Source organism: Lissotriton helveticus, chromosome 7, assembly GCF_964261635.1.
Source record: "Lissotriton helveticus chromosome 7, aLisHel1.1, whole genome shotgun sequence".
Lineage (NCBI taxonomy): Eukaryota > Metazoa > Chordata > Amphibia > Caudata > Salamandridae > Lissotriton > Lissotriton helveticus.
Genome location: NC_136068.1, coordinates 136,997,626 through 137,021,425, shown reverse-complemented (window position 1 = coordinate 137,021,425; position 23,800 = coordinate 136,997,626). Strand labels below are relative to the sequence as shown.

General features: G+C 44.0%; 1 protein-coding gene across 1 annotated transcript in view; it reads right to left on the bottom strand.

Annotated features, from left to right (window-relative positions):
* COX4I2 (cytochrome c oxidase subunit 4I2) overlaps positions 1–23,800 on the bottom strand; it is a 242,673-nt gene that overhangs the window by 102,673 nt on the left and 116,200 nt on the right. The gene's annotated exons all lie outside the window — the stretch shown is intronic.

Genomic DNA, 23,800 nt, shown 5'->3' with positions numbered 1-23,800 from the left:
TTAACAGCCTGCTGAGGTTGAGGACCCAAGGCCAACTATACGATGCGAGAGGCGACCCGGGATAGACCCGGGATAGACCATGATCTCAGCTGCCTGATAGCTAAGCCCCGAGGCCTCAGCATCAGCTGTAACTACAAGTCCCATCTTGAATATGACGCGTCACCCGCTCTTAAAATTAAATGTCATTTTAAGACGATATTGGAGATGGTAGTCAGTAAAATTTACAGTTCTGGTGGCTGGGTCACAACTCATCCCACCTCCTCCTCCCTGTACAGTTCTCCAATTAGGCCCCTCTTTTACTGTAATTTAGACTGACCCAGTTTTCGAAATGCATTTAGAAGCTTCGTTTTGCAGCTGGACAGACATCTGTTTAATACTAAGGTTTGAGCATGGGGTGCTTTTCTACATTAATTAGGCGGGTGTGTAGTTGTGTTTTTTCGGTTTTCAAATCTTTGAGGTTAGTTTGTGATCGCAGGATATTTTCCACGTCATAATATACTGAGAATCCGATACCTCTCGTTGTGCACTTACTTGCGCCATCTTGTTGCCTTTGAAAAATAATACTCAGAGCTCAGTTTTTATACATCCGTCCCAGCAACGCAAGAAATTGAAACTATACAGTTGTATTGCTGCTCCTCAGGACACGGTTGTATTGTGGGCCAATTTCAGGCATTGCTGTAATGCAAGAAAATTACCGGAAATTAGTTATTCTAACGTGAGATGTGTGGCACTTGACGGGACAGATTAAGTTTCCCAGTAGGATACACAGGTCTGCTATCCAAAGCCTCACCCTGTAAAACCTATCCCTCACATTACAGATCTGTTCTACAAAAATCCCACCCCAAGAGCTGCTCAAGTGTTGCGCACTTGGCAGTCTCAGATGTCAAAACAGCAAATATATCCCTTCGGCTCTACCCGTCTTACGGGGTCGGGAATCAGCCTCTCATGCCCCAATGTGTTAGATTTGATAGGCTCATGATTCATGCAGCACAGGTGCCCCCCAACATTTTAATCGAAAATATCCGACTACCGGGTAAATAAGCGTTTGCAAGCGTTGTGATTTCAGTTGTGTAAGACAAGCTCTTCAAGACACGCAAAACACTGCAAGAACCAACTGTAAAGGGAGCCCAATGGATGTCAAATAGCTTTAAAGCCGGCGAGCAGTGGGGCTAGAACAAATTTCAGAGTTTGGGAGGGGGGAGGGAGGGAGGGTACATACATGCCACCATTTTAGAAGAGAAAAGTAGGAGATTTTAGAAAAATAATTGGGAGATTGTTTTTCTCCCATTGACTTCTATTGAGGCCTGAATCTGGTCTATTGTCATGGATGGGAATCGAGTGTGCTGCTGCTGGATCGGTTATCAGAAATGCAGATACATGTTTTTTTCCCCTTACTTGTCAGGAGCACTTTGTTACTGGCAGTGAATACTACGAGTCTCACTAGACCAGCCCTGGACAAAGCCACCGGAGTAATCGGGTATTTTGAATGAATGAATCGGGAGGCGGGAGACTAGCCTTGAAATCAGTAGTATCCCACCTGAATCAGGAGGGCTGCCATGTACGGGGTTGTTGCTGCACTGAAGTCACAATGTGTATGAAAAATCAAAGCACCACATAAGTGCAGTTAATGTTCCAGTCCAAGATGGCTGACTGGTAAGAAGCTCCAGCCGGGAGCTCCTGGGTGAGGGATCGCCTTTTGGCGAAAATCCTTGAAAATGCCCCCCTTTGAATCTCCTCCACCCCGGGAATTTGAAGGCTACAATTTTCTGCGATCCTCCAGGACGATGATTGCCGAAATTGAGGTAACCTTCCACAACAACATGAAATAACACAACCAGCGGAATCCTAGTAAAATGGCAGATTGCACCGTTGAGCTGCTCAATGCAGCGGAGAGGAGACGGGCTCGGGATCACCCTTTGGGTTTTAATCCTTGGCTATCTCCTACCTTTCGGACTCAGCCACTATTACTCTGACAGTGAGAAGCAGTTGTGGCGGGATGCAAACACTTGGATTACCTTTGAGACGGCAGCCCTGCACGTGTTCCCGCTGCGGCGGTCCCAGAGATGATTTTCCGCGGTCGGAGCGGGGAGAGAGCACGGAGTTCCAATCATCAGTCCTCTCACCCCCTTGGTGGTCTCTCTTTGGTCCAGGAGTCAGGACAGCCTTTCCTCCACTGTGGAGTCATTTGGAGTCCTAGGGGTCTCCACTCTACTTCTGAATGACTGTGGTTTTTGGGACTGGCTATCATGGACGGAGTCTTCCATCCTGGAGGTGGACTCCAGAGATCCACTCTTGCTCCCCATCGCTTTGTCTGCTTCCTGTTGGTGGAGCTGGGGGGTTGCGAGGTGGCCATTTTACCCCCATCTGATGGCCACCTCGGCGGCCTGCTATACTTCGGCGCAGTGAGCGAAGCTGTCCCGCTGCGTTGCTGTACCGCGACCACAATCCCTCCTGTGGGTTTTACACTAGACTCAAATTGGTCTGCCTTTGTTCGGGCCTAGTGGGATGGACCGACCCCAGGTGTACCTTAGTTTGTGCCGGTCTGCGGGACTTCAACTTATTTTTACTACCGCCTGCCTGATTACCGATCCCCCTCTACTCTTTGCTATGTGTACCTGTGTTTATCCCTTGCTCCGCTGCACTTCTCAAGTGTTGGACATTGCTGTGTGCATCTACTTTTAAGTAACCTGTGCAACTATCACGTTCACACCTATGTAAAGTGCTCTGATACCTCCGGGTCCAGCCAGTGCTATATAAAACTCTAAAATTAAATAAATGTTCCACGTCCATTCAGCAGGAGAATGGGAGGGGTGTAGTATGCGTCCAGTGGTGCATCTTGCAGCACCCTGTCCCCAAAATAGGAGTAAATCATAAAGTGGGGGGTGGGTTTACTTTCTTCAGAGGGCACATTTTCAATTGGCCATTTGAAAATCCATCAAATCTGCATCGGGCATGTAGTTTTACTGCTCAACCTATATGGTACACAATCAGATATTTATCATACAAGTAAACTGCAGTTCTTTGTTTTTATCCTATTAAAATCTTAATTTCCATCACATCTCGGAATCTGGAGGAAAAAAAAAAAAAACTTACTGGAAACTGTATATTTTCCAATATTTGATGTACCTTAGTTATTTGCTCTTTACTTGTTGCGGATAAATTTTGAAATATTTGTAAAGCTTCTTTATGAGTATTCCAACTTTGTTGTGTTAGGAAACATTTGACATATTGCTCCCAGGGCTTTAAGTGGGATGAAAAAAAACAGAGGGTGGGCGTCTCTCAAAGGAGAATGGCTGATGTAATTAAGGGTATTTTAAGTAAAAAAGGGAACCCACTGAGTAATTAAGGGTGTCACTTAAAAACACAGTAAACTTAAAATCTGGGCTTAGCATAGTGTGCCGTCCGACTGATATTTTGCTGCTTCTGTCATTGCATCCAGAAATACAATGCAACAAGTAACGTTACACCTACAACAAGCCAGGACTATTGGCTTAGTCAATGGTTAGTTGCATGAGATAAATAAGCAACTATGGCGTCGTTGTGTATGTAATATTGAAAATGCTTCAATTCTGAAATGAAATTATTAAATAACTATAACGAGTCCCTTTGAAGTTACCTCAAAAGGCAGTGAAGGGTGGTACTCCTGCAGAGTTAATATTTTTTTTTTCACCCCAAGGATGAGGGCAAAAATGGAGAGCGCGATAGGGACCTGTTATGCCACCTGCTTTTCAGAACTGCTGGTGCAGAGTACCAGCAGGACCCGGCCCACTTAAAGCCCTGACTGCAGCCTTCTCCATTCACACACTGTGCTCCTGGGGGGTCGTCACTTGGGTTGCAAAATTCACTCACTTTGCAGAAAAAAAAAATTAAATCCCAATCTAATGTTTAAAAAATATCAGTTTGTTAGAAGATATTGCCTAACATTTGACCTCAGTCTTTGAATACACTGCAAATGCTAAAAGATTAAACTAATTGAGAGGTCTCTATTGACCATACCCTTTTGAACTCCTGGAAAGTCATCATGTGGTTGCTCCATGAGGTAATGCAAAGTGATGGGCTCCCCCTGCAGAATTAGGATTATTGTTTAGCAGTTTTATAGAGCGCAAACTTGACCCAAAGGTATTAGAGCATTTTAGACGAGCACCAGTGACACATCACATTTATTTTTTTGTCTTTGAGGCAAGTGGAGATTAACCCCTTCTCTGCACATGATGGAACCACACCATCATGAGCCACGGGCGGCGCGTGCTCATGACGGCGTGGTTCCGTCATGCTGTGGCCGCTCCGCCCACGCGGCACTGATTCCCCGCCTGTGCGGGCGAATTAGTGAGTGGGCGGAGTCGTGACGGAACCACGCTGTCATGAGCACAGCTCGCCCGTGACTCATGACGGCGTGGTTCTGTCACGAGCATGGCGGTGCCGCGCTCACCCCCACCCAGCACCGCGGCGGAATTAGCGTTAAGGGGTTAACAGATTTGATTAAAATCACAGAATACAAGGCTGACCGCGCCAAACCCTCTCACTGAATGTGATCAGGGCCCCTTAGTCTCCCATAGCTCAGTTGTGCATTAGTCTTGTGCTCAGCTAGAGACCACTGAAGGATTGGGTGGGCCCAGAAAGGCCACCCCTGTGTATCATAAGGGCTGCAGCGACTTGCGCTGCGCACCCGTGGGTGCTGCTGGACCTCCTGCACCCCAAGTTCATGCATCCCGGGGACAAGTGCATTTGGCCTCAATAAACCCCACCATTCCATGCATCTCCCTGCCTCCAAAGGAGCAGCTTCCGCAACCTCCAATCACACACAGCGGATGCAGCCGCAGGTAACTTCCCTCACACAGAACAGGTGCAAGAAGAGAACATAGTTTAAGCTTACATCTTACAAACTCCAGGTCTGCTTCCCTTACACATAGGGACAATGCCAGAACAATGACAAAGCCAGCACCAGCATCTGGCTACCCTAACCAGGAAGGCATTGCACAGCTGAGACCCCATCTCTAAGTGGCCCGCTTCCCCTAGGGCTCAGACCTGCAGCAATTAAAAACAGACATTGAAACTGGTTCCCATCGAGACCTGTATTTGTCCTGAACTTTCATGGCAAAAAAAAAACAAAACATAAAAAAAAAAAACTGATCGATTTTCAAACTATGAATGTAAATAAGTGTTTAGGTAATTCATGTCTGTGATTTGGTTTCGGTTTATATTTAACATTTTATTTAATAGTTTTAGCTACTTCCAGGATGCTGTGTGGATTTTTCATTTAGCGTATTGAACTTCTATAGTGTATACTTAGAACTGAGTCGCCTCCAGGTGTTTATAACAGGCCACGATTGAGAGCTCTGGAGTGGAGGCTTAAAGCAATTTGAGTTTCTCAAACTGCCTGTCAGGGGTCAAAAAAGTGTTCTGACTACATGATCATCCAATCCTTGGCCTCTCTGCTGAGCACACAGAGCAATGGCCACACCTTTAATTTGCAACTGTGATTCTCTACAAGTGTGCATGAAGGAGGTGTGCAGCATTATTCAAAATGTGCTATGTGCAGCATTATTCAAAATGTGCTATGGGCCTCCATATCTTAAATGTTTCTTTTTTGTAAGACAAATTACCACCATTGAGCCAAGTTCAGCATATTGGCATGCCCACCTCTTCCCCTAGATGCAAACCAGGACAGTGCCAGAATTCTGCCGTTAATTCTGTCCATATAGAAGGGGTTCTCCGTATGTCAAAAGTTCTCTAGCATTTTGTCACGGGTGCCCCTCATGACAAAAATGTCCTCAACTGTGCCAGAACTAGTATTTTGCCATGGACTCCATTATCCCAAGAATTACTTCCAGTATTCCAATCCATTTCTAGCCTAAGCAGATGACCTAGTTCTTCTTCTATTGGCTGACAGATTACTCAACAATTTAATCTAGAAAACCAAAAATTACCTATAAATACACCATCCCAAACCGATTATAGTTCTCAAACAAAGATTTCATATCCATGGAAAATTAAGTCGACGGAGTAAAGTATTACAATAATCTAGGCATGGGTATTTATCACAGATTAAAAGGCCTAACCCTTGAAAACCCTGTCAACCAAGTGCATCTGCTGGAATGAACCATTTCAATTCAGTGCTTTATTTGTAAAAAAAAAAAAAAAAAAAAAAAAGGAAGCGCCAGGGCCCTTTTTTGGAGGCCACTGCAGCCTGCATCACTCACGGACCCTGCCAGCGCGGACAATGACAGAACCAACATAAGTACTAACCATCGCACTACTACAAGTGTGAGAATTCAAACTATCAAAGTCACCCAAAGCTACAATAATGGTATGAGCAACAGATGATTTTTTAATGTAAGTTAACTTAAGCACTGTTGTGTATTTCAAAATTTGACAGACGGCACCACCATGTGGTGGACTGTCACTAGAGCCCCTGCTGACAATTAAATGCTGGTGCCGAGCACTGGAAAGCACCAGCTCAAATTAAGCACCATGCCATACAACATAACTGGTCAACCTATTGCGTAGGCTTACACTACCTTAGTCAAAAAAATAGATCCAACATTGGAATACGGTACACCAGGGTTAGCCAGACGCCTAGTGCATAGCCTGGACGTCTTTTATATGAACTGCATTTAGCAGATGCTGAACCTTTGGCAGTCCACTTCGGATCACTAAATACGGCTAGAACTAAATCCACCTCATCTAGACCTGCAAAGGAAATATCTGTGGCCAGTCTGCAGTGAAGAATCGTGCAGGATATTGAATCAGCTGTGGCACTCTGCTTTTCCCACAAAAGCAATCGCCTAGCCAGCAGTGTAATTAAGTAATGGACAGGGGCGAGGAACAGGCTTAGCTGCTTTGCTAATGGGCTTTAAATTCAATTAACTGTTAAAAGGACACTGTAGTACTCAAGCACAGGAAAGTTAATTTGTTCCAGCTGTATCTGGTCACAGTATTTTTACAATTAATTCAACATAATTGTAAACATATACAATAAAATGTATTTACTAACTTGCCCCACACATGGATATCCCAGTACTGACACATTAAGAGGAGGGGTTATGAAGCATCTCTGTAGTGATCTGCATCAGGCTCGTGCACTGACACCCCAACAATGAAAGCAAACCATAAATTCACAGCAGCTCTGCGAGATGAGCAGAAAACTGAGCAACCTCTGGTTTAATCCCAAAATATCTACATAGCACCTACAAGCCAGAGGCTCCAGTACAAATAAGGCAGTTTAGGAGAAAGGGGACTGAGATAGAGGGCGAGGAAATATGAGAACACAATGAGAGTCACTGTATCCTGCAAGTTATAGGAAAGGCCATTGGATTTATGCAATTGTGCGGATGCCACGATTTTCGCATAATTAGATTTGCCGCATTTGCCACATAATCCATCATCTGTTGCATAATCTGCAGATTTGAAAACAAAAATTTCTAGCTGAAACTGTTCAAAAGTTACTTCTAACTCAGCAACATGTGTTGCTGCAGAGTGGAGTACCCTTTGCAAAGGTTGTTGACTGGTCACCTTTCTGTAGCTTATTGCAATATTTGGGTGTTAAACTGGTGCTAAAGAGATGCAACAGATGTCCAGACAGTGTTAAGTTTAAAATTACAACATAAGTAATACTATCAGAAAATGTGCCTCATAATTTGGAGTTTGCTACATAATTTACTCAACCGTGCCGCATAATTTGGCCGTCCACTGCCACAATATTCCAGTGGCTCTGGCTATAGGTTCTATTCCTGGTAAGGTAATATGTCAGGTTAATCCCAATTTAGGAAGTATCTTTCTCCAACCTCAAGGTCACACTTTAATGCCAATAAATGAATCACTGAGGTTAAATATGCAGGCTGCTGAAACTATGACAGCAGTTTTCAGTGCGTTCAAAATACCTCCGATCAATTTTACCGCTGCCTAGTTGTGCATGTTTGTAACGTGTAAATCACGGGAAGCACTGAAACTAGGGAAATTGATATTATAATATCCTCGGTTGTACCCAGGCTATGGACCTCGCTCCCCCCTCACTTTTAGGGCAACCGTCTCTTGCTCTGTTTCGCAAAGCATTAAAAACCTGGCTCTTCTCTGAAGCATACTTGTAATAGCATACACCTGCGGATTACAGATTGAATGAGCTGCTTGGCACCTTGATGCCCTTGGGCTAAGTTGCGCTGTAAAAGACTCCCTTCATTCATTCACAATAAATACATGCCAACCCTCCAGATTCAGGCGGGAGAATACAGATTTCAAAGCTGGTCTCCCGCCTTCAGATTCCTGCAAGCAAAAACCAGATTACTCAGCCGGCTTCAGATGACAGGAAGGGTCTTGTGTGACAGAGTATGCACTGCCAGTAACCTGCTCCTGCAGGCCAGTGCACATGTTTGTCACGCTCTCTCCGCCTGCCACAGGAATTTCTCTGTGCTCCTGACAGGTAAGGAAAAGATGTTTATTTGCATTTCTGATATCCTATCCTGCGGCAGAACGCTTACAAGTCCCATAAATGCCAATAGATCCGATTCAGGTCTTACCAGAAATCAATGGGAGAAATCCATTCTCCGGAGTAGGTTTTTAAAATCTCCCACTTTTGTCTTCTAAAATGTCGGCATGTGTGTAGAATACATGCTGAAGCTGTAAGTGTTTACGCCACACCCTTAATTACTTAGGTCATGCCCCTTCTAGAGACCCCTCCTAACCCACACTTTTTATCCCACTTATAGCCCTGCCTGGGCCAGAGCTGGGCCCTTGCCTCAAAATAACCCCATTGAGTGGGGCCAAAGGAGCCTCTCCAATAATAAAATGTGAGCCATCCCATGAGTACCTGTCCTGCTGCACCAGTCAGAGACTTGTGGAAGAAAAGGAGACAATAGGGAACCACGTAAGGGCAGGGCTTAATTTAAAAAAAGATTTTTTTTTAAATACGTGCCAGCGCTCTAGTCAGCAGGCCACTTCCACTTTCCATTGCTGTAGTCCATTACAATAACAGCATAAATAATAAATCACACTCCTACAAGTGTGCCAATTATGACGATTTCAGGACCCCAAAGTTAAAAGAATGGCTTTGGAAGCAGGTAGAAGTCATTCCTAAAGTATATTGAATTAATAAACAGTTATGCTCATCTCTGAATAAAAAAACACCGACACATTGTGACAGACTGTCATAGGTATCGGTGCTGACAATTATGGGCTTGATTACGATGTCTCTCAGTGATGATTCGGTATAGCTGTCATCGCAAAATGTAGCCAAGCAGCCGACACGTGTTTCGCTTGGGGAAAAATCACCCGACGACTTCATCAGGGCATAAACAATTCTTTAGTAATATCGTCACCACATTCCAGGTATAACCCATATGAGGTCCCATGCAATATGGGTCTAAAAAGTAGAGGGTATTCCTTCCATGTGCAACATTCGAAATTCTACAAAGTAGAAGGACAAAATTCTTAAAAGGGACAAAAATTCTGGTCCAGTAGTATTAGGTCAAATAAGTTCAGGTCCCGGAGAGTACTCCCGCCAACATAATCGCCACTGGCGATGATGTTGGCGTGAGTACTCTCTACTACTACCTGAACTTATTTGACCTAATACTACTGGACCAGAATTTTTGTCCCTTTTAAGAATTTTGTCCTTATACTTTGTAGAATTCCGAATGTTGCACATGGAAGGAATACCCTCTACTTTTTAGACCCATATTGCATGGGACTTCATACGGGTTATACCTGGAATGTGGTGACGATATTACTAAAGAATTGTTTATGCCCTGATTAAGTCGTCAGGATTTTTCTCCGAGACGAAACACGTGTTGGCTGCTTGGCTACATTTTGTGATGACAACTATACTGAATCATCACTGAGAAACATTGCTTCAAACTCCTGCATTTGTGACAAAGAAAATAAAGGAATTATCACCGTGAACCATCAAATCTAGATGTTTTTTGGACTGATCAAATTGATATGATTGAATCTGATTACTAGTTTGTTTGCTCGGGAGCAATACTTTGTTTACAATTTATCCTCTGTGGTTTCTATTGCAGAAGATTTTTTTGGGACGTGGGTGGCCGTTGCCTTTTTGTTCTCTGGAGCATTTGTCTTTGTTATTTGGTTATATTATTATGTAATATTGGCTTGCGCAAGGTATAACCTAGCCATGCTTTGTAATTTCCTGATTACGATGTCGGCCAGAAAGCATACGGACCGACTCCTTCTCAGAATAGTTTCCGACGGACTCCGGTTTGGGGAGTCGAAGGATTATGATGCTTCCGAACACTGCTCGGCCGGACCCCCATTGACTTCAATGGGAGCATGTGTTCCAACCGACAACACAGGTTCCCATTGCAAAACGGGGTGGTTTGGGAAAACCATTCACCCTGTGGCGGGCACCCCAAGGTGCCTACCACACTGAGCATGGTTTGAAAGAGGGGTCCCATGGGTACCCCCGTGAGTCCCAACCAAGAGCCTCTGGGTCAGTGGCGTCACTAGCGTTGGTGTCACCCGGTGCGGGTAACTCATGGTGTCACCCCCTCACAACTTACCGGATGGACCAACTCACCCTCTTGCCTGCATCATGTCCCCTCTGCCTGCACCATCTTTCCCTCTGTCTGCACAATCTCCCCTCCGCCTGCACCATTTCACCCCCTACCTGCACCATCTTTCTCTCAGCCTGCACCATCCCCCCTCTACCTGCACCATCTCTCCCTGTGTCCACACCATCTCCCCTCCGCCTGCACCATCTCTCCCTCCGCCTGCACCATCTCTCCCTCCGCCTGCACCATCTCTCCCTCCGCCTGCACCATCTCCCCTCCGCCTGCACCATCTCCCCTCTGGTTGCACCATCTCACCCTCCGCCTGCACCATCTCACCCTCTGCCTGCACCATCTCACCCTCTGCCTGCACCATCTCACCCTCTGCCTGCACCATCTCACCCTCTGCCTGCACCATCTCACCCTCTGCCTGCACCATGCTTCCCCCTCCGCCTGCACCATGCTTCCCCCTGCGCGCGCCGCTGAGGATAAGTTAAAATAGACAGAGCAGAGGCGAGGCTGCAGAGCTGTGTTACAAACACAGCATAACCAGACGGTGTCATCCCATGTGAGGGTGTCACCCAGTGCGGTCCGCACCCTCGCACCCCCCGCACCCCCCTAGTGACGCCACTGCTCTGGGTGAGGGTGGTCTGCTACGGGCCCCAAAAGTCTGTTTGACAGCCTGTTCGTGTCGGACAGAGTCAGAAAGGCTGCCAGAATCAGACATAATCGGTCAGAAACGCTGTTCATTGAGCTGTACGAATCTGCTCCAACAGACTGATTCGCCGAATGCCGGTCAGAACCAATTCGAACTGACCGAACGGTTTCTTTCTATCATAATCGGTTAGTCGGAAATGTTTCATAGTCGGTCAGAAACATGGGTTCCAACATGGATTAGGAAAATTCAAATACCATTCGGAGCCTTTCCGACCAACATCGTAATGTGGCCCTAAGTGTCAGAGCCAAGCACCAGAAACCACCAGCTCAAATTATGATCTGCAGAAGAGCTACAAAAATAAAACAAAAAAAAATGATAGGTGCCAATCCCATGGACATTTCACTAGAGTACTTCTGGGGCTCATCATTACATAAACCTTATGTTCGAATGCTGCTAATCTGAATCCCTCTACATACAGTCAGTTACTGTGGTTTGCAGCTCTGAGCAGTCATTGTCCAGAGCCTTGGACATTTTGTTTCCTGTAATCGTGCACGTAGCAAACGTGCCCTTGAAGCGTCACTGCCTGGTGCCAGGGACTCTTATACAGAGCTGTATCAATTGCTGATTTGCTGCTGAAAAGGAGTTCCCTTCCTCCCAGTCAAAACTGGATTTCTCTGAAAAGTATAAACCTGGTCTCAACTCACGCCATCTCTTTCGGAATCCATCCCAGCCCAAAAGATCCTAAATGGCTCCATCTGGTCTGCCAGCTAGGAGTTTAAGAAACCTCCAGTCTCTTTCACTGTAAACAGCAAGAAGATTCAAGTATGGTGTTTGAGGAAAGCTACCCAAAAATCAAGAGCCCCAAAACTTCACAATATAGTGTCATTTGCATAATTTCGGAAAATTTGCTCAACGCTTAATTCCTAAAACCACAACACTTTGCATAATTCCATGCTGTTCACTAAGTATTTACATCAAAAACGCAATTCGCATTAAAAATGTATAGCTAATGCACAGGAGCAACAGAACAAGAGTGGCCTTTTGCAGAGTTTTTACTTCATGGGCGTTGGCATCAAAAAGTGACATGATGAATGTCACTCTAAAATAGTGAGATTGACGGATTTGCATTTCACGTAATTAGGTCTAATTTCATGCAACTTTTGCATTATTTCACATAAGTATGCAAAAGCAAATCATGTGAATTACACATCCTTAATTGTATTGTGCATACGGTTTCAGATTAACCTTGATTTTTACCTCACACTTAAGCATAAATACAACCTGCTTTTTAAAGGTATTAGTTCTGAAAAGTGTTTAGTTAACAAATAACCTGCTTTTTAAAGGTATTAGTTCTGAAAAGTGTTTAGTTAACAAATTGTGTTTTTGCATCACATTGTGCAGAGTGCAAATCCGGTTGGAAGTTTTGGTCTTTTATGAGCCAGGTCACTGCTCCCAATGGTTACCTCTTCCATCTTGGGCATTCAGTAGCATTTGGTCACGAAAGTCCAGGTTGCAAGTTGGGCGAACCTACCATGTCCCCCCTCAGCTTATCTCCTCTCTCAGAATAACCAACTGCTGAGATCTGTATATAGTCAGTGACCTGGTAAATGACTGTTCATCTGATGTCAGACTAACCTTGCTTGTTAGATGTAAAGCACCCACTTCCCTGTGCCCAAACCTACAGCAGCAACAGCGTTTGTTCACTTAATCCTCATTTTCAGGAAGAGTCTTAAAGCGTGGCTCTTTCAGTTATGATCTCCTCAACCGTGGTTTGCTCTGTCAGTCGTTATGGGGTCTATGTTTCTTTTTAGCGCCGGGATACTCCGTGGAGTAGCCGTGCGCTTTATAAATATGAGCTAACATAACATAACAATCCAGGTTAACTAACCTCATGGGACAGTCCAGTTCCCCTTCATCTTCCGGGAGCTCAGTTCATCCAACCCATGCAAATATAGGATTCTGTGCAGGTGGGACAGGTTCTCATCTTGGCGTCAAAGTCTAAGCAGCAAGCACTGGCAAAGCAAATGGGTCTTGCTTTTGGGAACTATTGCTTTAGCAATGGTATTTGGCCATGCTGCACAGCATCCCCGATGCCGTGCAGCATAAAGAAGAAAACTGGGGCAAAGGCGCTAGGATACAGCTATTGTATCCTTTTATTTTTACAGAGTTGGATTAGTAAATTTTTGTTTTACTGAAAGTAGGAGGAAGCAAAACAGAGGGCAGCGAGGAAAAGCAATGGGCGAGAGAATGAGGGTGCAAGTCCGGGGAAGCAAGATGGAGCAGGTGGGGTGGACGGCGAAGCAATGAGGGAGCGAGCTACATGGAGGAGGTGGGGAGAAACATACAAGCGAGTAACATATGGAGGGGGGGGGGAAAGCACACTGGCGGCAGAGCAACACAGTGGGCAGGGGGAGAGAAGTATATGAGAGAAGCAGCTGGAAAGCAAAATGCACTCAGAGTACTTCACCCAAAAGAAGAAAAAAACGTATTGCTTGAAAAGCAAACAGTGGACACATAAAACCTAGGAATTAAAGAAATCCCAACTCCAACTCCAAGGTATTATGAAATCTGCATAGATCAGTTCATAAAAGTAGTGTGAAAACTGGAAAAATAAAATATACAACATTTAATAAAGAACATTGTGTAGTTAAAGGGTTGCATAATGTTAATCGGACCACACATGACTACCAACTGTGAGATTTGAAGAAGCCAACTATTTTAATCCACCGAAACATGTCGAAAATCATTGTGGACTCATTTGTGTCCTGTTACACCAGCTTAGCTGCTGTTCAGGGAGGCTAAAACTGTGTCGTAGACGAGAGTGAGGCAGGGTGCAGCGGGGTGAAGTAGAATGGGGTATAGTGGAGTATCGTATCATGTCGTAGAATAGAGTTAGAGTATTCATGGTGTGGTAGCGCACCACCATTACAGACAATGCATTTTCAATTGAAATTACCATTCCATTTTCACGCTCCGTTTTACTGATAAAACTATACAGCACACAAATTATAGTGTGCGGAAATGGCCTTATCTAGTGTATTGATTATATTAAACTATTTGTTCCCAGCGCACTTCAAAATTGCAACAAAAAAAAGTGCTTCACTGGGTTTTCCTAATTCTGATATATTCTGAAATATTTTCACAATTCATTTACAGACATTTAAATTTTGTGTGCTAGAAAAAAAGACTTTCCTTTCACATCTCAAGATGGTCAGATAAATCTCTCACTTTGAAGTAAATAAAATAAAGTAAACATCAAGCTTCCTCGAAAGACAGAGCCTGCCATTTGACCTCAGTCTTTGAGTCAAGACAAATGTGACAAGATAAGTATAACATTTTGAAGGCACTGTACCTGGTGATGCGCAAATGACAACTCTTCTTGAGCCCCAATTTTCACACATTCTTTTGTGCTTCATAGTATTATTTGTAACACTGTCCGTGCAAATTTAGCAGTTTCAATGAAAAATGTGCCAATGTGCTCTCTCTAAAAGACTGCTACAGTGCTTAATTTGAGCCAGTGGTTTCCAGTGCTCAGCAACAGCACTTAATTGCTGGAACCAGCACCGACAGCTGCCACATGGTGGTGCGGTTTGTGTAATTTAAAGATTAGCAGAAAAACAGTTTTTTGTTAATTTAATATTAATTAAAAACTATTGATATCTGCCACCCAAGCCATTCTTAAAGTTTTGGGTGCCTCGAACATTCTGAATTGCCACGCTTGTTGTGGTGTGATGGTTAGTAGTTGTGTAAGTACAGTGGCACTGTGTGGTGGCCTCCTGACGAGGGCCCAGATATATATATATATATATCACAAAGTATCCAACAGAGTGTCCATGAGGGGGGCAACATCTACTCTCATACGAGCGCAGCGGTGAACCTGATTTAATGCAGGCAGAGTCCTATCCGGGCTCAATGGAGGGCTAAAGAACTGTGTCCTTAAGTGTGTGTGCAGCGGATGGAACCCACCGGAGGGTAAAAATGGGCCTTAATGCAACTACAATTCCCAGCGTGCATCAGAAAAAGAAGTACCATCGAGTAGGCGCACCAGTAGCCACCAATGACATTAAACACGCAGGGGAGGCGTGGTCTTAGCCATAAATAACCTTCCGCTGTCACGGCCTCTGATGAGAAGCGATAATTGCTTTGAAACGAGTCAGGCCAAGGACTTCTAAAAGGGGATGAGAAGCTGCCAGCATGTTCGAAATCAAAAGGCGTTACCTTACCTGCTACGTTGTGCGGCCTCAATCTTTCTGGGCAAACTTTGTGATATATGTATAGGAAAGAGATGTTGATTTGTATATAGAGCGCCCTGCCTGTGGACGCACAAAGGACCCTTTCGAAAAAGCGGACACGGTAACATGGGCAAAATCTGAAGGTAGCCAAGGTATTGGACTTCAAACCGTGACCCGCCTCGATCACTTACCAGGCGTCCAAAAGCTGCGGTGGTACTGCGGACCGAGACTGCTGGGAGAGACGTTTTCACAAACATTTCGTCTCCAATTTGGTGTCGCCTGAAAGGTTCGAGGCAGAAAGAATGGGAACAGAGGAGGACATTGCTGTTACAACGCTGCGGTCTCCCTGAGCACCAAACTGTCTGAATGGTGCACTGTGGGACTGGTAGTCCCTGAGAAATGGCGCAACAGTCTGAATTGGAAGCAGGTGAGGCTCCTAAACCACAAGGAGGAGGGGCCCACTGAACATCATGTAAAGCGGAAGCACGCATTTTGGAAGGGGCATCTGACGAAGGCAAGCGCCGAAACCGGTTATGCAAGATTCCAAATAAAGCACACCACTGCAAAATCCTGCTGTGTCCTTTGATCTCCTTTGCCGTGAGGAAAGAGATGTTGATTTGTGTATATATATATATATATATATACATATATACATATATATACATATATATATATATATATATATATATATATATATATATATATATATATATATATATATATATATATATACATACATACATACATACATACATACACACACACATACACATATATATATATATATATATACACACACACATACACACATATACATATATACATATACATATACATATATATATATCTAGGGCTTGATTGATGGAGCATAAACTTATGTACTTAAACTGTGCGGGGTGCAGGAGTGTATACAGCATGCATTGGAAGGATTGTTATATTTATAATAATTTTTTCCTTCCTTATGTTATATTGTTTATTAATTCAACTTTATTCACTCTATTTGAATAATATTAGAGAATAATTGTGCTTTTTTATATTGGTGTACAGTTTGCCATGCCCATCCAGGGCTTTATTTTGCACTCAAGTTGTGTTGCATTATGATTTGTGACATTCAAAGATGGCGCTTATTTTCATGCTGTTTCCTTACCCGCCCCATAGGCTAGTCCTATGTCTATGATTTTGACCCGGATGCGGGAATATATGGTGGACGCCTCTGCCGGTTCGGTAAACTTCGAGGAAGGTTCCGACCGAAACGCGTCAGTGTGCTGTGTTACAAATAAATTTGTGTAATTACACCCCTGTGAGTGCTTCCTTCGTCCTGCGGATGATTGCCGCGTTGGGAGGCTGAGCGGTACTGGTTTTGAGAGTGCACCCTCGCAACGGAAGCACCCGCCTGGGAGTGCGACGCTTTGGTGCTTTTAGAGCTTCAATGGATGTTCGCGTGGCACCGTGAGCAGCGAGCAAGATGCATTGGGACTAGCGGAGTCGGTGTGTCAAGATTTCCCGACGCTGCCTTAGAATCCCGGTAAGACGCGAGGCTTAGCGTTCTTACGCATTGACTTTTCTTGCAACTGCACACAAGGCGAGGGGGTGGGGACATTATTACAGTCCCACACAGCAGTAACATGTTTTGTGAGTCGGAGCGGCATGAGGCGGCTAGCAACATGTTCAAAGGCAAAGACAATAAGGACAAGCGCAAATCCACACGGAATATGGAAAGTAATCCTAATAATGATGACGTGACCACGAAATGCAAAACGCTTGAAAGGCTGTATGAGCGAGAAATTCGCAAGTGGTGGGAGGGCACATCGTTACAAAGTTACATCGATGTGAACCGCGTCCCACGTGGTCTTAGGATTTATACAGTACCGGCGTACGAGTCTCCGGATCCTCTGCTCCTTGATGCCTGGGCAGAGCACACCGCGGAGTCCTGTAAAGGAAGCCTGAGACTGTTGGTCAAATTCGCGTGGAGCGATAGGGATAAGGCGCTTGTGGACATAAAAGCAATGGAGGAGGATTTATCCAAAGAAGAAGACCAAGTAAAAATAACAGAACTTAAGGATCAAATGAAAACGCGACTGAAGGCGTATGAAGAGAAAATTAAGCTGCGGAAGGAGAGCAAATTCGATAGGGATGAAGAAGACTATGCCCTTGGTAGGGTGCTAACATTCGCAAAAAAATACGATGCACCCCGTAAGGAATTACTTAAAAAAACGTCATCTACCCCTGCAACTCAATTGGAGGTGCCTGTCACTTCTGAATCATCAGCTGCAGAGAATGGATCCTCAGAAGATGAGTTAGCGGGACGCCTGCGTTCAGGGCGTGTCCGTACTCCTTTTCGCGAGGAATTCAAATTAAACCGGCAGACCAGGCGAGGTGGGGGAGCAGGCAAACCCCCGGAAAAAGGAGCTGCAGGAAAACAAGGCGGGGGCAAAGGAGGCGCAAAAAGATCGACCTCACCACCGATGACACGCAGTCGGAGGGGGTTCAACAGACGGAAGTAATTCTGGAAGAAAGTCACACGATTGTAAATCTCACGGATAAAATCCTGACAGCAGCTGAGGAGTCTGTGTTACTGTTAGGTTTGAACTTTTGTCCGCGGAAACATCTCGAATTTGCTCAGACTCGGATCGATCTCTATAAGTTTACCCGCAAGCTTAAACTCCACAAGTATTTTAAGACCAAAGTACAATCTACATTCAAAAGAAGACAACTAGGGAACCGTTGTCCACTGACATTCTTGCCACCAGAGATCTTGATACTATTATGACACTGGACGATCTATTTGAGGGGAGAGAGGGCTATACTGAGTTGAGTGAGTCACAACAAGCCCAAGCAACAGGAGTGACACAAGTAGGTGAACCAACGCCCTTTAAACCAGTGTCAAGTTTCAACCCCCAATTAACTTATGATGCCATCGATGTCTTTTCCGATGCTGTCATAAAAGACCTGACTACATTTCGTAGGAAACTTCATTTCAGGAAGACTGGGGAGGTGGGTAATTTCTCAAGTGTACAGAATTTGGCCCTTAAATCTTTAAGCCAGGATAAGAACATAATATATAAACCTGCAGATAAGGGCGGGAACATTGTTCTGCAAACCAAGGAGAATTACAACAAGGAAGCAATCAGACAATTGGATTGTAAATCCACATACCAGAGAATAACCACTAAAGAATACCAGACCAGTGTGAATGATTATCATACACTCATCAGTAAATGGCACAATGACAGTTTCCTTGAAATGGAAGAATACATGTTCCTGCGACGCCTCAATCCGATTATACCTACATTTTACCACCTCCCCAAGGTGCACAAGAACCCTACTGCACCCCCGGGGAGACCAATTGTCGCTTCGCAGGGGAGTCTTACGGAACATTTATCTATGTTTGTGGACTATTTCTTATTACCTTTTGTTCGGTCTTTGAAATCACATATTCGAGACACCTCTGATTTTTTGGAGAAAGTGAAACTTATTGAGTGGAAAGAGGGCTACACCTTAATGGTGTTAGATATAACAAGCCTATACACCTCCATTAAGCATGCAGATGGCCTGGTGGCCATTAAGTATTATCTGGACCAGAGACCATTGAAATTTAGGAAGCATAGCCAAATGCTACTGGAATTTGTTCAGTTTTGCCTCACGAATAACATTTTTCTTTTTCAGACTGAATTGTTTCGTCAGCTGTCTGGGACAGCGATGGGTACCTGCTTCGCCCCCAGCTACGCGAACTTGTTCGTGGGCTGGTGGGAGGAGCAGGTAGCCTGGGGGGCAGATAATGCACTCTGGTCTCAAAACTTAATCAGTTGGTATCGTTTCATTGACGATCTGTTTATCGTCTGGGACGGTACAATTGAGAGTGCCAAACAATACATGGGGAGGTTGAATGACAACAGTGTTCACCTTGAATTTTCAGGGGAAGTGAGCAAAATCTCTGTGAACTACCTAGACGTGACTGTTTACGTTGAGGGCGGGACACTAAAGAGCAAACTCTTCAGAAAACCAACTGCGGGAAACAGTGTTTTGAGAGCGACCAGTAGCCACCCTGACAGTCTTATTAAAAGTATCCCCTATGGGGAATTATTGAGGATAAAACGAAACTGCACTGAAGATCATGAATTCCAATTAGCTGCCACAGAGTGTGTTGCGCGCTTCAGGAGGAGGGGGTATGGTGACCAAATCCTGGAGGACGCGTTTAAGAGAGCTAATTCCACTGAGAGGAACGATTTGTTCAAGAGTAAAAAGCCCACTAAGAGTGATGGGAAATTCAGGCTTATTACCACTTTTTCACAAGATGCCGCTTTTCTCAAAAAAACCATTAAGAAAAGTTGGCATATTTTGCAGACTGACCAGCTCATTAAAAATGATCTTCCCACCAACCCCCAGATAACCTTCCGCAAGGCACGTTCTATCAAGAACGATTTAGTTCAGAGTCACCTGGTCGAGTCCCCTAAAGTCACTGCCTTTGGTGAAATCTGTGGTTTTTCCCCATGTGGGAAGTGCAAGGCGTGCAAATTTAGTAGAAGAGTCAGGTCGTACACTATCCCTCATATAGGGATTCAACGCAGGATAAGCAAGTTTATAACCTGCTCTACATCATACTGCGTTTATTGTCTCACCTGTCCGTGTGGACTCAGGTATATAGGCAGTACTGTTAATCCCCTGAAGATGCGCATTTTAGAGCACATGCGCGCCATTGCGAATTTCGATGAGGCGTACCCGGTGGCACGCCACTTCGATAAAGTACATAAGCGCAACAGGGATCTCCTGAGCTTCTTTGGACTTGACCATGTACCAGTGAACCCAAGAGGAGGAGACAGGCTTGTTCGACTCCGTAGATTGGAATCACGGTACATAATTGACCTCCAAACCAAGATGCCCCTAGGGATGAATATACATGAGGAATTATCATCACATCTGGGGGAATGAGGGTACAGTGTAAATAGTAGGGGACACTACTGAGTCTCTCTTTTTGATTATGCATATCGGATTTTCTTTATTTTTAGGATGAAATTTATGTATTCACCTAGGATCTACTGACTATGCATTATTTACACTGTGATGAGCTGACCTGTGGATTGATTTATGAGAAATGTTATGAATTATCTCTCTCTCTTTTTTACTTGGAACTAGAAGTGTATTGAATTTTCATTTCTTGATATTATCACTTTGATATTTTTGATTGAGTCCCACTTAATTGTCTTTGCCTTGGTCATGATTGTTAGGAGTGTGGGTCCTGTTGGATCTACACTGCACTATTCGCCCATCTAGGGCTTGATTGACGGAGCATAAACTTATGTACTTAAACTGTGCGGGGTGCAGGAGTGTATACAGCATGCATTGGAAGGATTGTTATATTTATAATAATTTTTTCCTTCCTTATGTTATATTGTTTATTAATTCAACTTTATTCACTCTATTTGAATAATATTAGAGAATAATTGTGCTTTTTTATATTGGTGTACAGTTTGCCATGCCCATCCAGGGCTTTATTTTGCACTCAAGTTGTGTTGCATTATGATTTGTGACATTCAAAGATGGCGCTTATTTTCATGCTGTTTCCTTACCCGCCCCATAGGCTAGTCCTATGTCTATGATTTTGACCCGGATGCGGGAATATATGGTGGACGCCTCTGCCGGTTCGGTAAACTTCGAGGAAGGTTCCGACCGAAACGCGTCAGTGTGCTGTGTTACAAATAAATTTGTGTAATTACACCCCTGTGAGTGCTTCCTTTGTCCTGCGGATGATTGCCACGTTGGGAGGCTGAGCGGTACTGGTTTTGCGAGTGCACCCTCGCAACGGAAGCACCCGCCTGGGAGTGCGACGCTTTGGTGCTTTTAGAGCTTCAATATATATATATATATATATATATATATATATATATATATATATACACATACATCCCAACACGTTCGGCTCCGTTGAACCAAAAAGGACAAGCACACAGGTATCCAGTTCCAGAATGTTTTTATTACAGACCCCTCACCCCCGACAGACGCGTTTCGCTGGGTAGCTTCATCAGTGTCAGTTTGTGCTCAAGCAGTGTTGCCATTTTACCCACTTCCTGGCCCAAAGGTTTCAACAACATAGAAAATGGTTTGCAATCCTGCAGACACATTTCTTTGGTGGCCATCTTTGAGTGTGTATCCGCCAATTCATTCCATGGGTACAACTATACAAATCAATAAAGTGCTTAAGTGCGTTTTAAAAAACATTATAACCAACAGTTGATTATTAAAATAAGTACAAACTTTGAACATTATTTAGTCACACTTTTCACCCTGATAAATTTGTGTGGCACATTGTGTTATCCCTGATGGATTTCCACACTTACGGCCCGCAAGTGCACTGTATATCTGGCATTTAGTATATTTTTGTTGTGTCTCTAATTATTCTTTGTCAGTTGTGTAGCCCTGTATGGGCAGTTTTTCTCCTTTACATCAATAAAGGGATAGCAAACTGTCTAGTATAGAGGAAAACCGGAGTTCTAATTACATTGTGTCATCTTTTCCTTACATTTATGTGACCAGGTGAATAGAACCTCACCCCACTTCCTTCTCTAAATGACCTACAGAAGTACCCACATCTCCTCATCGTTATTTAGCCCCCATGGTGTCATGGTTTTAAGATCAATAATATATCTTGATTCCAAGGTACGAAGTGCCTTGACTATCACCACCTCGTTCTTGTCGATCCACCTGATCTAAACAATAGTAACTAAGCAAATCCCTGTTGCTTTGGTGTAGTTCTGCAAAGTGGCGTGCCACGGGATAAGACCTGTCATTGTTCGTGATGGCACGTAGATGCTCTAAAATACGCAGTTTGGTGGGATTGATAGTGCTCCCTATATATCTCATCTTGCAGGGGCACTCAAGACAGTAAATTGTATATTCGGAATTACAGTTTAACAATTTTTTGATCGTTCTGGGGGGATTATCTTTACCAGTTGTTCCCGGGTAGCTAAGGGCGTTTTTGCTATTTTTACACGCCTTGCAGCGTAAGCAAGGAAAGAAACCCTTATCTTTGGATAGTGTGTTCGGTTGCTGTTTAGAGGAGAAGTGGCTGTGGACTAGGTGGTCTCCCAGAGACTGACAATGCCGGTAAGTAATTGGCGGTCGTTCGGGAAGGTGTTTCTTAAGCACACTATCAGTACGCAAAATGTGCCAATTTTTCTTGAAAATATAAACTACCTCCCCTGCTTTCGTATTGAAGTTAGTTATCATCCTAGTAGGTTCATCCCCTTTTAAAGTTGGTTTTACCACCAAAAGGTCACTCCTATTCACTGTGGCCACCTTTTCTTCTGCCTGCTTGAGTGTGTTCTTAGAATATCCCCTATTCAAGAATCTATTGCTGGCTTCTACTTTGGCCAGTTGGTAATCCTCCTCCGTCGAGCAGTTACGCTTCATTCGTAGGAGTTCACCATATGGGACATTATGTATCAAGCACCTTGGATGGTGACTAGCCGCATGAAGTACGGCATTACCTGCCGTGGGTTTTCTATAGAGTCTTATTTGAAGAATATTATTTTCTATGAAAACCTCCAAGTCCAGGTAACAGACAGTGGTGGCACTTATTGTGCTGGTGAACCTCAGATTCCAGTCGTTGTTGTTTAGCGCGGCGACATACTCCTCAGCCAAGGCCCGATCGCCGCGCCAAACAACAAACAGGTCATCTATGTATCTAGTCCACAGGAGTATTTTATCAGTCCAGTGGTCATTGGCCTCCCCCCAGGCCTCGTGCTTCTCCCACCAGCCAACGAACAAGTTTGCATAACTGGGGGAGAGCACGAGCCCATAGAAGTGCCCCTTGTTTGTTCATACAGTTGCCCTGCAAAAAGGAAGATGTTATTATATAGGCAAAATCTCATCATGCTCAATAACATTTCATTATGCTGATGACATCTTTCTGGTTTCCTGTCCAGGAACCATTTAGTTGCCGCCAAGCCGTTCTCATGTGCTATGCAGGTGTAAAGGTTTACAACATCTAATGTAATGAGAAGCAAATTTGGTTCCCATGTGATGTTGTTCATCATTCGGAGAAAGTCCTGTGTGTCCCTAACATAAGAGGATAAAGGGGATGTTCCCAAGGCCCACAAGTTAAGCACAGAAAATTTGACTAATATGCAAACATTTCATTTATTAAGAATATTTTCTGAATTAAAACCGCAATCATTGCACAATATTATCAACAATTTTTTTTTAAAAAACAATGTATTAAAACAACAATTAATAAAAAACAACAGTTATTATAAAAAAAAGTTCACAAGGGAAAGTAGCCCACGAAGTTGATGACAATTAACAAGATATCATTATGACCCGCATAATTGTGACAGACAGAAAACTAAATGACATGAAATTTATCAATTCCTATTTGTACATCCAAGTTTTACTCTGAGGTCCTGTTTCTTATA